At 36.7% G+C, this 18840-nt stretch overlaps 1 pseudogene; it reads left to right on the top strand.

Moving 5' to 3' along the window:
• Window positions 1-6065: 6065 nt before the first annotated feature.
• Window positions 6066-6972, top strand: LOC139177743 (olfactory receptor 4C13-like; annotated as a pseudogene).
• The last annotated feature ends 11868 nt before the right edge of the window (window positions 6973-18840 follow it).

The raw sequence follows: 18840 nt of genomic DNA, 5'->3' as shown, positions 1-18840 counted from the left end.
GTCAGACATGACTGAGTGACTGAACTGAACTGAGGGGTTCTTAAGCAACCTCTCTACTCAGCACTGTAGTTAATTAGATAGATATTTGATGACCACTCAATGAGTCATTGTAAATGGATTTCCATCTTTTATGAAGTTGAGAATGATAACTTTGTCAGTCCACACTAATTCTTTGATCTGACACTAGTTTTCATTCCAGAGTTGAAAGAAGAGTTCAAGACATTTTTACAATGATACTTCAACAAAATTTGTATCTCTTATATTTCTTTGTGTGTGTGCTCAGTTACTCAGTCCTGTCTTCAGTGTTCAGATTCCATAGACTATAGCCTGCCAGGCTTCTCTGTCCATGGGAGTATCCCAGCAGGAATACTGGAATGGATAGGCATTTCCTCCTCCAGGGCATCTTCCTTATCCAGGGATAGAAAAGCTCTGCTGTCTCCTGCAGCTCCTGCATTGCAGGCAGATTCTTTATGACTGAGCCACCTGGGAAGCCTTAGACAGTTTTAATGTTTCATTCAGACTATCTGAACATGGTGTGCGAGTGTGGTTCTATATAGGAATATTTCGGAGTTGAATTGAATAACATTTATTTATAAAATAATTTCAATATTGATATTTATTTATTTTAGTAGATAATTGTAATGGGCTTTACAGTTGGTGGCAATGTATGTGTCATTCTTCTTTAGTTGCAAAACAATAACTTAAAGATCAGTTCTTGGCCTAGGACTTAGTGACCTGGCTTCTTCTCCTTAGCAAATGACATTTTTATTCCATTTTTTTTTAATTTTCTTGTTATAAATTGTGAATAATATTGTCTGTTATTTTAAAATTCCATATGAATATTATTCAATGAAAGTGGCTGAAATAAGCACATTTTACCATCTCTGCAGCAGCTGCTGCTGCTAAGTCGCTTCAGTTGTGTCCAACTCTGTGAGACCCCATAGATGGCAGCTCACCAGGCTCCCCCATCCCTGGGATTCTCCAGGCAAGAACACTGGAGTGTGTTGTCATTTCCTTCTCCAATGCATGAAAGTGAAAAGTGAAAATGAAGTCGTTCAGTCGTGTCCGACTCTTCGTGACCCCATGGACTGCAGCCTACCAGGTTCCTCCATCCATGGAATTTTCTAGGCAAGAGTACTGGAGTGGGGTGCCAGTACCATCTCTATGTACAGGTGAATAATGTAATTGCTTTCATAATTATCATGCTTATCTAATTCTAGAACTGGCATAATAAACAACTACTTTAAGAAGTACTGTGAATTTCATCTTGTTTGAAGCGCCATTAATATAATGACTCATAGTTACTACTTAATGTATATGAAAGCAATATGTTAAAATCATGATTTTCATATGTAAGTTAAACCACAAATAACTATAATAAAGTTGAAATATCAATTATTTATCCACCTAAATGTTTAGTTTACACAATACTAAATACTCAGACATCATGATAAATTCATATGTTTTCACATACCTGAATTCATAAGAAATTAATGTTTCTTTTTTTTCCCCTCTTTTCATAGTGTTCTGTCTTCATGTAAACTCAAGAAGGAGGTCAAAATTAAAGATGCATAATAAAGAAAGTTCTCCTCTGCTGTTTAGGTAATTTTAGGAAACAACTGATTTGCTGGCCAAGTCTGCTAATATGGTGAAATACCCCTGAGGTTCTATTAGCCACAACTGAGAAGCTTTAGAGGATGTACCCACAAACAGGACATGTGGCTATTTTAAGGTTCCTCCAAAGGTACCACTTAAAAGTCAACAAAGACATTCACTGTACCTGAGCTAGATGGCAGATTTAAATCTTACATCGTTGCCTCTTTATTGGTGAACTGACACCTGCCTGGGGCCTGGCCATGGACCTATGTCAGACATGTTTGTAGATTAAATTGAAAGCATATAATCATAGACTCTCAGATTTCAATGTATCTTACAAATCATATTATCATCCTTCATCCTTATCTTTCCTACATTAGTGTGCATCTTTTTCAGCATATATAACATTTAAGAAAGATGGATTCAAGTACAATATTATCAATTTAGAAGTAGAAATATTTTGGGAACTTTTTTCCTTTTTGATATATACTTAAATTACTGAGAAGAAAAATAATATTAGTTAGAATTATATCATAATAAATGAATAATTCAAAGTTTCATCCAAATTTGCTAAAATTTGTATTACAGCCTAAGGAGTTTCTTTGATATAGCACAATTTAAAAAATACCTCTGTTAAAAATTATGCATTATTTAAGGAGATGCCTGTATTCCAATGATAAATTTTTCTAGTGTTCAACATTCCATATTGTTTCTAAATTTTCCACAGCTCTTAATAATTATGTTGGACACATTTGTAAATAATGATTTTTCTCCTTTAAAAATATTTTCCATTAGAGCTTATTTCTAGAAATAGTAGTATGAAAAGAAAAATGAAAACAGTAATTTTTTTTTTCTTTTTTTTTAATTTATTTTTTATTTTTATTTTTTTTAAATTTTTTATTCCTTTATTTCTCATGTGTTCCCCATCCTGAACCCTCCTCCCTCCTCCCTCCCCATACCATCCCTCTGGGTCGTCCCAGTGCACCAGCCCCAAGCATCCAGCATCGTGCATTGAACCTGGACTGGTATCTCATTTCATACATGACATTTCACATGTTTCAATACCATTCTCCCAAATCTTCCCACCCTCTCCCTCTCCCACAGAGTCCATAAGCCTGTTCTATACATCAGTGTCTCTTTTGCTGTCTCGTATACAGGGTTATCGTTACCATCTTTCTAAATTCCATATATATGTGTTAGTATACTGTATTGGTGTTTTTCCTTCTGGCTTACTTCACTCTGTATAATAGGCTCCAGTTTCATCCACCTCATTAGAACTGATTCAAATGTATTCTTTTTAATGGCTGAGTAATACTCCATTGTGTATATGTACCACAGCTTTCTTATCCATTCATCTGCAGATGGACATCTAGGTTGCTTCCATGTCCTGGCTATTATAAACAGTGCTGCGATGAACATTGGGGTACACGTGTCTCTTTCCCTTCTGGTTTCCTCAGTGTGTATGCCCAGCAGTGGGATTGCTGGATCATAAGGCAGTTCTATTTCCAGTTTTTTAAGGAATCTCCACACTGTTCTCCATAGTGGCTGTACTAGTTTGCATTCCCACCAACAGTGTAAGAGGGTTCCCTTTTCTCCACATCCTCTCCAGCATTTATTATTTGAAAACAGTAATTTCTATTTCTTCACAGTTATTTCTAAAATAATGTTATTATATTACTTTTGTCTAACTCTTACCTTATGTACACCATACCCTTTTCTGATCTATTGGTATATCATATCTTAGAATAAGAAAATGCAATAAAGCTCATTTTTTTCCTCATAATTATAATTTCCAGTTTGACATCAATTTTTATTGGAGTATAGTTGACTTACAATGCTGTGGTTATTTTGGTAACTAAAAACTAAACTCTTTATACATTTATCTTTAATTTTTTTTAATTTATTATTATTATTTACTTTACAATATTGTATTGGTTTTGCCATACATTGACATGAATCCTCCATGAGTGTACATGTGTTCCCATCCTGAACCCCCCTCCCACCTCCCTCCCCATCCTATCCTTCTGGGTCATCCCAGTGCTCCAGCCCCGAGCACCCTTTATCATGAATCAAACCTGGACTGGCGATTTATTTCACATAGGATAATTTACATGTTTCAATGCCATTCTCCCAAATCATCTCACCCTCACCCTCTCCCACAGAGTCCAAAAGACTGTTCTATACATCTGTGTCTCTCTTGCTGTCTCACACACAGGGTTATTTTTACTATCTTTCTAAATTTCATATATATGTGTTAGTATACTGTATTGGTGTTTTTCTTTCTGGCTTACTTCACTCTGTATAATAGGCCCCAGTTTCATACACTTTATTAGAACTGATTCAAAGGTATTCTTTTTAATGGCTAAGTAATACTCCATTGTATATATGTACCACATCTTTCTTATCCATTTGTCTGCTGATGGACATCTAGGTTGCTTCCATGTCCTGGCTATTAGAAACAGTGCTGCGATGAACATTGGGGTACATGTATCTCTTTCAATTCTGGTTTCCTTGGTGTGTATGCCCAGCAGTGGAATTGCTGGGTCATATGGCAGTTCTATTTTCAGTTTTTTAAAGGAAAGACATATTTTGGCCGAGCACATTTTATTATATTTATGCTTAGTTTTCCATTTTGTTTGGGAAATGTATGTCCCCAAATTTCTCATTCTCTTAGTAATCCAGTCACCTGTAACAAGGAATTATGGAAGATGGATACCATGGGAAAATTGGAGAAGGCTTGAGTATGCATGCAGCAGACACATAAAAGAGTGGAAAGATTCCTTCATGGATGGGTGCCTTGATGTTGTTTGGGAATGAACTTTCAGTTCTTAAGGGTATTTAACAGGGGTACTTTTCCTGAATTGTATACACAGATACCGGAGAAGGCAATGGCACCCCACTCCAGTACTCTTGTCTGGAGAATCCCATGGACAGAGGAGCCTGGTAGGCTGAAGTCCATGAGGTCACTAGGAGTCGGACACGACTGAGTGACTTCACTTTCACTTTTCACTTTCATGCATTGGAGAAGGAAATGACAACCCACTCCAGTGTTCTTGCCTGGAGAATCCCAGGGACGGGGGAGCCTGGTGGGCTGCCATCTATGGGGTCGCACAGAGTCAGACACGACTGAAGCGACTTAGCAGCAGCAGCGTCATACACAGATACACATTCATATATAGGGTAAGTGTCCAATAAATATTTTTGAATGAGTAAAGTTGTAATAGGTAACTAACATAACAGTAGATTTTATTTGTGCTTGTGTTAATCTGTGTACATCTGTATAAACGTATAGTTACCTATCTTTGTACATTACCTTAAAAACTTTCAGTTCTCCATATTAACTTTGCATTTTTAGAACTTTTTAAATAAGGATTTCCTCTAGTTTAAAGATCTTTTTTTACTGAAAAACTGTGCAATAGTTATTTTTTATCCAATTTTTTGGAAGCTATATATTAATTGAATACAACTATGTTGAATTCAATGTGAAACATAATTTTGAAGAATAGTAAATATCAATTAACAAACACTATAGTTATCTTGAAAGGAAAAACACTCAGTAACATACTTTTTCCTAAAGGCAATTAAATATTTTCATATTTACCCCATAAGATCCATCAGAAACTGTTAAACTTCCCAACTTCCCTTTCAAATATTTATTTTGTCTCTTATAAAGTAGAGAGCAATAATAAACAGAGAAGAATAAAAGAACACACGAACTCCTCCTAGGTTTATGGTCTGGGGAATAAGGCATATCCTTACCCATATTGAATGACAATTCACCAAGCATTCACTTATCATCTAACAGATTTCAGACACAGCAGACATCATGTCAGGCACCATGGTTAGTGAGAAAACACAGTTGAATAGTTTATGTATTTTGATTGCTACCAGGTGGATTCACCAGTGAATTCTGCATATTTCCCGAAACCCTCTGCTTACGATAAATTTTATTGACCATGTCTTTCTTTCCAGTTAGAGCTGAGGGTTCAAATGTAAATTCTCATGAAAAAAGAAGTAACTCTTACCTGTGTGTGGCACCTGTCACCTTACAAGATACAAGACGCACACCTAAGAGTTAAATGCAAGCTGTAACCTGGCAGAGGAGGGCTTAGAAACACAGGGCACTGAGATACTAAGCAGAGGCACATGGAGCTGGAACCAGAATGAGAATCCAGATCTCATGGAGATAGCCCAGTGTTTTCACAGTGAACTACAGATCATGTGTTTCCCTATAGGTAATTTACAGGTTACAAGTACAAGGTGTCTGAAGAGATGGAAAGCATCACAGAGAAAATAAGAAAGTCATGAAACAAGGACTGGGGCAAAGTGCCAAGGACATGCTCCACAGTTCCAGTGACTGCTTTGTTTTTGTTCTAAGAAATTCAGACTATCATGCTATCATGATTAATAAGTAAAATTTTCAATTCCTTTGTAGGTAATTCAGGACCCAAGAACATATTGCTTCTTAAATGGAGCTCCTCACATCTCCCAACAACATGACTAAATTTCTTCTCTTGGGACTTACTCAGAATCCACAACTGCAGAAAATACTCTTTGTTGTCCTTTTGCCCATGTCCCTATTCATTGTGCTTGCCACCCTCCTCATAGTCATCACCATCTCCCTCAGCCCCACATTTTGAGTTCCCATGTACTTCTTTCTCACTCACTTGTCCTTCTTAGATGACTTCTTCACCTGTGTGAGCACACCCAAATTGATCACTGACCTGCTGCACCAGAGGAGAACCATGTCCTGGGGTGGCTGCCTGAGTCAGCTCTTTCTGGAGTACTTCCTGGGAGGAGTAGAGGTTATTGTCCTCATTGTCATGGCCTATGACCACTACGTGGCCATCTGCAAGCCTCTGCACTACACGACCATCAGGCAACAGGGGCTCTGCCAGCTCCTGGTGGTGGTGGCCTGGATCGGGGATATCCTGCATGCCACTGTGCAGATTCTTTTCATGGTAGACTGTGGCTCAAATGCCATTGGTCACTTTATGTGTGATTTCTTCTCATTATTAAAACTTGCCTGTAGCCACACCTACACGTTTGGACTCGTGGTGGCAGCTAACACAGGGGGCATGACCTTGCTCATTTTCCTACTCCTTACCTCCTACACAATCATCCTGAGCTCCCTGAAGTCCCATGGCTCTGAAAGATTACACAAGGCCCTCTCTACATGTGGCTCCCACTTTACAGTAGTGGTGCTCTTTTTTGTCCCTTGTATATTCACCCATATACGTCCTGTGGCCACTTACCCTGCAGACAAGTGGGAGACCATGTTCTATGCAATCCTGCATCCCATGTTAAATCCTATCAGTGAGAAATGCAGAGGTGAAAGTTGCCATGAGGAATTTGCTAAAGAGGAAAGTCACTTAGAATGTTCATGATGCCAATAAATTGATGATTTACATTGATAAATAGTATTGTTCTTATAGTAAATTTTGTTAGAGTGTAAGAAATTTTTCAGATCATTGACATAAACAGAAAAACTCAGAACAATTATTATTTATTTAATTATTTAGTATTCACATATTTTAGGCATTTTGATAACTTTTAATATACTTTCTAGAGAATTCAATGTTCATGTTCATAGCTCCAGATTAGGCAGTGGAAAGAATAACTATAAACCTCTTGTTTGATAACTGTAAAGTATTTTTTCTCCAAAGTCTTACATTTTATTTACTAAATTTTTCATATATGTTACTTGCATGAATTTTTTCCCCCCATAGGACACTGATCTCAAAATTCTTCTTTTGTTTTTCCCAGACCATGATAAAGCAAAAAGAGACTGAAATTCTTAGGCAGTTGCACAGGGAAGGGAGATTTGAATAAACAAATCAAAGCTGAAACAGTGTTTTTATACTATGAATTGACCAAAAGCCAAAAGAGAGGCACCCACAGAAGGAGGAAATAATAATTCACAATCTAATCATTTTCTTGACATGAAAAATAAACCAGAAATGTTGAAGTTAGTCTTCATTTGCTCTTTTTTTTTTTTTTAACTTTACAATATTGTATTGATTTTTACCATATATCAAAATGAATCCGCCACAGGTATACATGTGTTCCCCATCCTGAACCCTCCTCCCTCCTCCCTCCCCATACCTTCCCTCTGGGTTGTCCCAGTGCACCAGCCCCAAGCATCCATTATCGTGCATCGAACCTGGACTGGCGACTCATTTCATATATGATATTATACATGTTTCAATGCCATTCTCCCAAATCATCCCATCCTCTCCTTCTCCCACAGAGTCCAAAAGACTGTTCTGTACATCAGTGACTCTTCTGCTGTCTCATATACAGGGTTATTGTTACCATCTTTCTAAATTCCATATATATGCATTAGTATACTGTATTGGTGTTTTTCTTTCTGGCTTACTTCACTCTGTAAATAGTCATTTGCTCTTTTTAGAAAAAATATTCTTAATTGCTTGTGATATGTTTAGGTGTATAGATAAGAAAATTATCTGCAGTCTTAACAATTCAGTTTATCTTCCAAGAGATGGTGTCAGTATGCTGTAGCCTTACCTGACATATAGGAATATATTTTAGCATGACAAGCTTTTTCTTTTTGTAAGTTCAAGTATACTAGTCCACTTGCATTAAAGCCTGACGTTAGTATGTCAACATAATTTTTTAAAGCAAAACTCCTCTTCAGAGTTCTTTCCCATTAGTGAAAACAAGTACCAGTGTTGGTCTTTCTAAAAGTGAAGTGGCTAACGTAAACTTTCAGGAAAGTTGTGGATACTTACAGGACATAGGTTATCTTACATTATCACATCACTAGTAATTAGAGTTTCTGAATTACAGCACTCTAACTCATGGTTTCTTCTCACAAATGTCAGTTTATCAAGCTCAGTGGTTAATCGGAGCTATTTCTTCCATAATTTGACCACATAGCAGTATGGTACTGGGGTGACTGTCTTTACTAAGCTGTGCAAGGCTATTTCAGGAGGCAAGAATACACAATGGAAAAAAAAAAAAAAAAGTGTCTCTTCAACCACATTCTCTTACACCATATACAAATATACACCCTAAATGGATATAAAGATCTAAATGTAAGACCAAATCTTATAAATCCCTAGTGAAAAACACGGGTAGAACACTCCTTAACATAAATAACAGAATATGTTTTTGAACTTTTATATCTGTCCAATACAATATTGTAAAGTATTTAGCCTCCAATTAAATAAATTTATAGTAAAATTATATATATATATATATATATATATATATATATATATATATATATAAGAAAATAAAAGTAAAAATCTCTTTGTGGTCTCAAATGAAAGCCTGGCCATTTTCAAAGTCCTCTTGTTCTCTGTAGGACTTGAATCCCATTTATTGTCCCATTTGTGGGAACTTTCACACAGTACTTTCAGTCTTTCTTGTATGATTATTAGAATTAATCCATATCTTTAGTGAAAAGAGCATTTAACATGTTGTGTTTAGCTCCTGGCTTCCTCTCTTTTCGAATATTGACCCCACACAACATTTACTCCTTGTTAGTTCTCTAATGCTTTCAAACACATGAACTGTACATCTTTCTTGCTCTTCTGGTTGTTTTTAATGAAACAGTTATCCCAAAACCACCATTCTTGTTTTTCCATGTAACAAAAACTTTCACTCCATTTAATTTTCTAGTTTGAATTTAGTGGTATCTCATAGAGAACAACCATGAATTATTACAGATTTTGAGGCATTATATCAGTTTTGTTATACTTATCGTTGTCTAGGGGGAACAGTGGCAGATAGGAATAGATTGGGAGTTTTGGATTGACATGTACACTTTGCTATTTTTAAAGTTAAATGTCTTTAGATAAGAAATTAAAATAAATTAAATTGAAAAGTAAAAGACAGAAACAAACAAAGTTAGTCTACAGGGATCTTTATCATCTCAGACAGTTGTTTTATGAATTAAGGATAAATTCTCCATCTTTTGCTACTTACTGGTAAGAGAGGAATGAGTGCTTAGATGTATTCCTTAAAAATTGAAAATCTTAGATGTAACATCAGAGTTGATGGATTTCATTCACTTCCTAGGTAAGCTGTAAACCACAAATATTTGGTGAGATTTAGCAGATACTATGGAGAAGGAAATGGCAGCCCACTCCAGTGTTCTTGCCTGGAGAATCCCAGGGATGGCAGAGCCTGGTGAGCTGCCGTCTGTGGGGTTGCACAGAGTCAGACACAACTGAAGAGACTTAGCAGCAGCAGCAGCAGATACTAAGATCTTCAGGTGGTTCAATGAAGTATTGAATGACTCCTTATCTAATCCCTTATGATCCACAAAAAGCAATATTGAACTAAATATATGTGGGGATCCAGATGCTCTAAGAAACCCATATTAAGGCTTGCAAAGAAGACAACAATGAAAGCCATCCAGATAAAAACTCTTCAGACACAGGCATAGAGGGAACCAATTTCAACATAATGAAAACCGTGTATTACAAACCTAAAGCAAGAATCATTCACAATGGTGAAAAGCTGAGAGCATTTTCTCTATGATTAGGAATGAAGACAAGGATACCCATTTTCACCACTATAATGTTGGGAGTCTTAACCATGACAGTCAGAGAATAAAAATACAAGGAATCCAAACTGAAAAAGAAGCAAATTCTCACTATTTGCAGATGATATGACACCATACGTAAAAAATCCTTAAAGATGTTACTGGAGCTCGCCAATGAATTTGGTAACATTGCAGGATACAAAGTTAATACCTATGAATTACATGCATTCCTTTATACTAACAACAAAAGGTCAGAAAGAGATAGTAAGGAAAAATCCCATTTATCATTGCAACAAAATGAAAAAAGTGCCTAGGAAAAACCTACCTAAGGAAGTAAAAGACATGTGCTCAGAAGCCGATAAGACACTGATGAAAGAAATAAAAATGACACAAACAGGTGGAGATATATATCATGCTCTTAGATTAGAGGAGTCAGTACTTTGAAAATGACTATACTACTCAAAACAATCTACAGATGCAATGCAATCCCTATCAAATTACCATTGAATTCTTGCTCACAGAATTAGAACAAAAGATTCTACAGTATGTATGGAAACATGAAAGACAGGGACAGCCTAAGAAATTCTGAGAAAGAAACAAAGAGACAGAAGAATCAGGCTCCTTGACTTCAGACTACACTATAAAGCTACAGTAATCGCAATATTATGATACTGGCACAAAACAGAAATAAAGATCAATAGAACAGGAGAGAAAGCCCAGAGACAAAACTTTGTCACCTAATCTGTGACAAAGGAGGCAAGAATATAGAATGGAGGGAAGACAGTCTCTTCAATAAAAGGTGTTGGGAAAGCTGGTCACCTTCGTGTGTTTCAACTTCTTGAAATTAGAACACTCCTTAACATAAGACACAAAACTAACCTCAAAAAGGGATTAAAGGTCTATATTTAAGGCTGGACAGTATAAAACTTAGAGAAAAATATAGGCAGAACACTCTTTGACATAAATTGCAAGATATTTTTTGACCCACCTCCTAGACTAATGAAAATAATAACAAAAATACACAAATGAAATCTAATGAAACTTGAAAGCTTTTGCACAGCAAAATAAAAGACAACGCTCAGAATGGGACAAAATATTTTCAGACAAAGCAACCAACAAGAGATTATCTCCAAAATATACAAATAGTTCATGTAGCTCAATATTTTTTAAAAAATCAAGAAATCTAAAACGGTAGAATGTATGAATAAATATTTCTCCAAGAGTACATCCAGATGGCCAAAAATCACATGAAAAGGCACTAAGTATCTCTAAATATTAGAGAAATGTAAATCAAAAGTACAATCCGGTGTCACCTCAGATGGGTCAGAATGGCTCCCATCAAAGAAATCTACAAACAGTAAATGTTTGAGAGGATGTGGATAAAAGAGAAACCTCTTATACTGTTGATGAGAATGTAAATGGCTGCACTCATTATGGAAAACAGTATGAAGCTTCCTAAAAAAAAAAAAAAAAACTGAAAATAGAATTACCATTAGAACCAACAATCCTACTCCTGGGTATATAACCTGAGATAATCATAAAACAAAAAGATCCATGTACCCCAATGCTCATTGCAGCACTACTGAAAATAGTCAGGATGTGTTAGCAACCTAAATGTCCATCAACAGTGGAATGAATAAAGAAGATGTGGTACATATATGCAGTGAAATACTACTGACCCATAAAAAAAATGAAATAATGTTATTTACAAAAACAGGGATGGTCTTAGAAATTGTCATACTGAGAAGTAAGTCAGACAGAGAAAGACAAATATCATATCGGTATCACTTATATGTGGAACCTTAAAAGGAGTATAAATGAACTTATTCACAGAGTATAAATAGTGTCACAGAGGTAGAAAACAAACTTATGGTTCAGTTCAATTCAGTTCAGTTTAGTCGCTCATTCATGTCCAATTCTTTGTGACCACATGAATCGCAGCACGCCAGGCCTCCCTGTCCATCACCATATCCAGGAGTTCACTCAAACTGACATCCATAAAGTTAGTGATGCCATCCAGCCATCTCATCCTCTGTCATCTCCTTCTCCTCCTGCCCTCAATCCCTCCCAGCATCAGAGTCTTTTCCAATGATTCAACTTTTCACATGAGGTGGCCAAAGTACTGGAGTTTCAGCTTTAGCATCATTCCTTCCAAAGAACACCCAGGGCGGATCTCCTTTAGAATGGACTGATTGGATGTCCTTGCAGTCCAAGGGACTCTCAAGAGTCTTCTCCAATACCACAGTTCAAAAGCATCAATTATTCTGTGCTCAGCTTTCTTCACAGTCCAACTCTCACATCCATACATGACCACTGGAAAAACCATAGCCTTGACTAGATGAACCTTTGTTGGCAAAGTAATGTCTCTGCTTTTGAATATGCTATTTGGTTGGTCATAACTTTTCTTCCAAGGAGTAAGCATCTTTTAATTTCATGGCTACAGTCACCATCTGCAGTGATTTTGGAGCCCCCAAAAATAAAGTCTGACACTGTTTCCACTGTTTCCCCATCTATTTCCCATGAAGTGATGGGACTAGATGCCATTATCTTCGTTTTCTGAATGTTAAGTTTTAAGCCAACTTTTTCACTCTCCTCTTTCACTTTCATCAAGAAGCTTTTTAGTTCCTCTTTATTTTCTGCCATAAGGGTGGTGTCTTCTGCGTATGTGAGGTTATTGATATTTCTCCTGACAATCTTGATTCCAGCTTGTGCTTCTTCCAGCCCAGCGTTTCTCATGATGTACTCTGCATATAAGTTAAATAATCAGGGTGACAATATACAGCCTTGATGTACTCCCTTTCCTATTTGGAACCAGTCTGTTGTTCAATGTCCAGTTTTAACTGTTGCTTCCTTACCTGCGTATAGGTTTCTCAAGAGGCAGATCAGGAGGTATGGTATTCCCACCTCTTGAAGAATTTTCCACAGTTGATTGTGATCTACACAGTCAAAGGCTTTGGCATAGTCAATAAAGCAGAAATAGATGTTTTTCTGGAACTCTCTTGCTTTTTCGATGATCCAGCAGATGTTGGCAATTTGATCTCTGGTTCCTCTGCCTTTTCTAAAACCAGCTAGAACTTCTGGAAGTTCACAGTTCTCATATTGCTGAAGCCTGTCTTGGAGAATTTTAAGTATTACTTTGCTAGTGTGTGTGATGACTGCAATTGTGTGGTAGTTTGAGTATTCTTTGGCATTACCTTTCTTTGCATTTGGAATGAAAATGGACCTTTTCCAGTCTGGTGGCCACTGATGAGTTTTCCAAATTTGCTGATATATCGAGTGCAAGACTTTCACAGCATCATATTTAGGATTTGAAATACCTCAACTGGAAGTCCATCAGCTCCACTAGCTTTGTTCATAGTGATGCTTCCTAAGGCCCACTTGACTTCACATTCCAGGATGTCTGGCTCTAGGTGAGTGTGAGTGATCACACCATCATGAATATTTGCATCATGAAGATCCTTTTTGTACAGTTTTCGGTGTATTCTTGCCACCTTTTCTTAATATTGTCTGCTTCTGTTAGGTCCATACCATTTCTGTCCTTTATTGAGCCCATCTTTGCATGAAATGTTTCCTTGGTATCTCTAATTTTCTTGAAGAGATCTCTAGTCTTTCCCATTCTATTGTTTTCCTCTATTTCTTTGCATTGATCGCTGAGAAAGGCTTTCTTATATCTACTTGCATTTTTTTGGAGCTCTGCATTCATATGGATATATCTTTCCTTTTCTCCTTTGCTTTTCACTTCTCTTACAGCTGTTTTGCCACTAAGTACAGTGGAAACAGGCAACTTACTGAAAAAATAAATCATAGTAATGGTAGTGAAAGTATTCCAAGATCTCAGAAAAAAAAAAATGGAGGCAAGAATTGAGAAGCTGCAAGAAATATTTAATAAAGACATACAAGATACAAACAATACAATACAAGATACAAACAACACAATAACTGAAATAAGAAATATCTTAGAAGGAATCAATAGCAAAATAATTGAGGCAGAATAATAGATAAATAACCTGGAAGACACAATAGTGGACATCAGTGCCATGAAATAAAGAAAAAAGACTGAAAAGAAACAAAGATCGTCTAAGAAACATCTGGGACAACATTAAATGCACCAGCTTTTGTATTATAAGAGTCTCAGAAGAAGAGGAAGAGACAAAGGACCTGAGAAAATGTTTGGAGATATAATAACAACAGTCTTTCCAAACTTGTGAAAGAAATTTGGGTTGTTTTCACCTGTTGGCCATTGTGAGTATTGCTGCTATTTACACTGGTATATAAATATCTATTAGAGATCTCTGATTCTATTCTTTTGTGTATAAAATACCAATAGCATAGTTATATTTAACTAACATATCCTGTTTACAAAGGGAATTTCAAAAGTTACAATAATTATTATTAAATATGTCTACTGTTCTGACAGACCCAAAAGATAGCAATGAAAATAGTGTAAAGCCAGCTATAAACACTTAAGTGTTAAAGGTGGTCAATAGATCAAAAAGTTAAACTCTTTCTAATGGAAGTTATGAATGGAAGTCTTGAATGTTCAGGCAACAACTATGAACTGTGATTATTAATTTTCCATTACAAAGCACATGTGTCTTTCTTATTGTGAGTGCAGATATTTAATTATATTTATATGCAATTTTAAGCAGCTCTTTACAGGAATCTCTTCTCAGCAGGAAGCCTTTTCCTTGTCACTTTATCAAAGTTACATCATAAGTAACCTTTAACAGAGAAGGCAATGGCACTCCACTCCAGTACTCTTGCCTGGAAAATCCCATGGATGGAGGAGCCTGGTGGGCTGCAGTCCATGGGGTCGCTAGAAGTCGGACACAACTGAACAACGTCACTTTCATGTTTAACCTTAATGCATTGGAGAAGAAAATGGAAATCCACTCCAGTGTTCTTGCCTGGAGAATCCCAGGGATGGTGGAGCCTGGTGGGCTGCTGTCTATGGGGTCGCACAGAGTCGGACATGACTGAAGCGCCTTAGAAGCAGCAGCAGCAGCAACCTTTAACCAGACACCCCATGCTCTACTCATTTTCAGCACAAATGCACCTTTCAAATATTTTAGCTTATAACAACCGCTTGCCTAAGTGGTTGGTTGTTTCTGTAGATCAAAAAAGTTAGAAATGAAAAATAAGTAACAGATTATCAGATTTCTTTCCTAGATTCCCTTTCAATAATTTCACAGTCTAACTGTGTGACCAAACAGTGTGAACAAGGTAACATCTACAAGAAGTCAACAAGGCTGCATGCAATGGGGGGTGCCGAGGAATCTGACTCTCTACCTCAACGATTAACTGAGATTGCTTCCCTTCCTCTATTCAAAATGTTCATGGCTCAGCAGAATCTTTGGAGATGGTTTTTGGCAACACTAAATCCATCATTTCTGTAGATTGCTTGCATTGTGGTTTAAGACAGCTCTCCTATTTACTAAGTTTTATGTGTATTGATTTTCTTTCAAATGACAAACAGCTTGATCTGACTTGGGAACGATATTCTGTTTCTGACTACCCTTCTATATCACTATGATAATGTTAATATATAAAACCTATTTATTTACCAATTTACTTCTTAGCTCTTTATTTTGTTCAGTTAACATATTTATCCATGAACCAAGAGTATACTGTTGAAATTACTGCAGTGTTTCAGGTACCACTGTCATATTAAAAAAAAAAAAATCACTCCCAAATTTAGTGGTTTAAAAAACTGACTCTCACTGTACTATTTCAGGTAATTATAATAGATCAAGAATTTGATTAGCTCAGTTGGGTACTTTAAGTTCAACATCTCTCATAACCTTGCAGTCAGAAACTGGCTGAGGCTGCAGTCATGTAATCAGTTTCCTCACTCATATACCCATATATGCTGGGAAGCCTTGAGTACTGGCAACTGAAACAGGCAGGACTCCATGAAATCATAGGGTGAAGCCTCATATAATAGAACTGGTGTCCTAGTGAGAAATGGAACGTAAACCAGAGCCCACATGTTTGCTCAGAGGAAAGGCCCTGAGAGAATAGAGTGAGAAGGAGGCTGTCTGTAAGCAGGAAGAGAAGCCTCGCCAGAAACCCATCCTGCTGTTACTTTAATCTTGGACATCCAGTCTCTAAAATGTGAAAAAAATGAATGACTTGTATTTAAGCTATGCAGTCTGCATTACTTTGTTGTGGAAGTCCAAGTCAATTAATATATGGTGGTATTGATAATGAATGATGATGATGATAAAATACACATTGACTTTGCTCAATAGAGGTCTGAATTGAATAACCAAGTTTCAGTTCAGAAAAGAAAAAACATATTTTCTCATCCAATTGCCAGAAATAGATAATTTCCAAATCCAGGGATTCTTTGACTAAAGAAGATATCAGATATTTTTTGAGTTATAGCTGTCAGCACTAATAGGTGTGCAAATATTCAACCTAATCTTTCTCTGAGAGATCTATGATCATTTACTAAGGTAACTACATTCTAGCAAATAGAAATGCTCAGATCTTTCTGGAGATTACTTGAAATGGATTCTAACCCTCAGTCCTGGGTGGCATATTGCCACGTCCTTCACTGGTCAGAAAGCTGATTGATAGTTGTTGACCTGAAACATATAGGATGCCAAATATTTTTCCAGCAAGAGTGAGTTAATTTGGGATCAGCAAGAATTGCAGTTTAGGGCCTGTAACCATGATGAACCATGTGCAATTCCCCCACAGGCAAGGAAAGGTAAATGCTTTTATAGAAGGGAAAAGAAAATTGAGGGGACACTAGTAAATAAAGAACACATGACTTTTCATTGGCTGAGATGTTGCCAGGAAGAAGAAGAGTCTTTTTTCTTCCTGTTGGGCTCTGCTATGCTGCTATGCCTTCTGGTCTCCCAATTCTATTTAACTGGGTTTCTGTTTATTGACTTCTAACAAGGTGAGAGGATATTTATTCAGTGCTTTCCTAGTGGACCAGTTCTACATATCTAGTGATCTATGTGTATTCTACAGAGAGCATACCTTTCCATCAGCTCACTGTTAAGGTGTAAAGTACTTGAAATGAAAGTATTTGAAATGAATCTGTCTTTCCAAAATAATGAGCAAAAATAACCATATTTTTGTGCTACCAAGGAGATTTGACAGATGCAGAAAGTTCTCTAGTCTTACTATTACAACTTAGTTTACTTTTGTGGGTTAAGAATAAAGTGAAGACACAGGCTAAACCAGTGTGGAAAATGGAAGCTTAAAAAAATCCTGTATAATAAGTCTTCACTTTGTGTATGTTCTATTTACATGAGAAAATCCTATAGAACTGAGTCAAAGGATGTATTTGGTTATGACCTCTCAACATTCTCATTTCCCTAGGCAGTTCTCACTTGGGAAACAATGAAGCTCATTGAAATAATTACATGAACAATTACACAAAGAAAATAATGTCTTTTGTTGAAATTACCTTATTTCAAGTAAGAATAGTGGCTAATCCCATAGGGAAAATATATAACAAGTTGGCATTTAGAAAACCTGAATTCTTATCTTTTGTCTGTTTGTTTTTGTTTCTATTTTATTTTTTTAACTTTAGAATATTGTATTGGTTTTGCCATATATCAACATGAATCCGCCACAGGTATATGCATGTTCCCCATCCTGAACCCTCCTCCCCCTTTCCTCCCCATGCCATCCCTTTGGGTCGTCCCAGTGCACCAGCCCCAAGCATCCAGTATTGTGCATCGAACCTGGATTGGCAACTCGTTTCATATATGATATTATACATGTTTCAATGCCATTCTCCCAAATCATCCCACCCTCTCCCTCTCCCACAGAGTCCAAAAGACTGTTCTATACATCAGTGTCTCTTTTGCTGTCTCGTATACAGGGTTATTGTTACCATCTTTCTAAATTCCATATATATGCGTTAGTATACTGTATTGGTGTTTTTCTTTCTGGCTTACTTCACTCTGTATAATAGGCTCCAGTTTCATCCACCTCATTAGAACTGATTCAAATGTCTTCTTTTTAATGGTGAGTAATACTCTATTGTGTATATGTACCACTGCTTTCTTATCCATTCATCTGCTGATGGACATCTAGGTTGCTTCCATGTCCTGGCTATTATGAACAGTGCTGCGATGAACATTGGGGTACACGTGTCTCTTTCAATTCTGGTTTCCTCAGTGTGTATGCCCAGCAGTGGGATTGCTGGGTTATAAGGCAGTTCTATTTCCAGTTTTTTTTAAGGAATCTCCACACTTTTCTCCATAGTGGCTGTACTAGTTTGCATTCCTACCAACAGTGTAAGAGGGTTCCCTTTTCTCCCCACCCTCTCCAGCATCTATTGCTTGTAGACTTTTGGATCGCAGTCATTCTGACTGGTGTGAAGTGGTACCTCATATCTGTAATCTGACAGTATCCAAATATGCACTTTTGGAAATGCCCCTTTCCTACCCTGGGTTTCAGATTCTTTTTAAGCAAAATGAAAAGAGTGAATTAGATACTTTCTAATAAACCCCTAATTCTCAATAACTAATATTTTATTAATTGCTTATTTATTTGTGGGCCTAATGCTGGCCTCTATACACTTTAATTCTAAAAAACCTCATTTGTAATATAATATGAAATCCATGATAATTATTCAGTTTATGGTGAAACATGTTCAACATTTCCCAGAATCTTCTAATTTTGGAGAGCTCTTAAATTCAGCTTGGAACTGAAACAGCAGAAGCAGGCTTTTAATTCTATTACTTACTGATTACCTCATC

Source organism: Bos indicus, chromosome 19 (assembly GCF_029378745.1).
Source record: "Bos indicus isolate NIAB-ARS_2022 breed Sahiwal x Tharparkar chromosome 19, NIAB-ARS_B.indTharparkar_mat_pri_1.0, whole genome shotgun sequence".
In the NCBI taxonomy this organism is placed as follows: domain Eukaryota; kingdom Metazoa; phylum Chordata; class Mammalia; order Artiodactyla; family Bovidae; genus Bos; species Bos indicus.
This window is presented reverse-complemented; position numbering and strand designations above follow the sequence as displayed.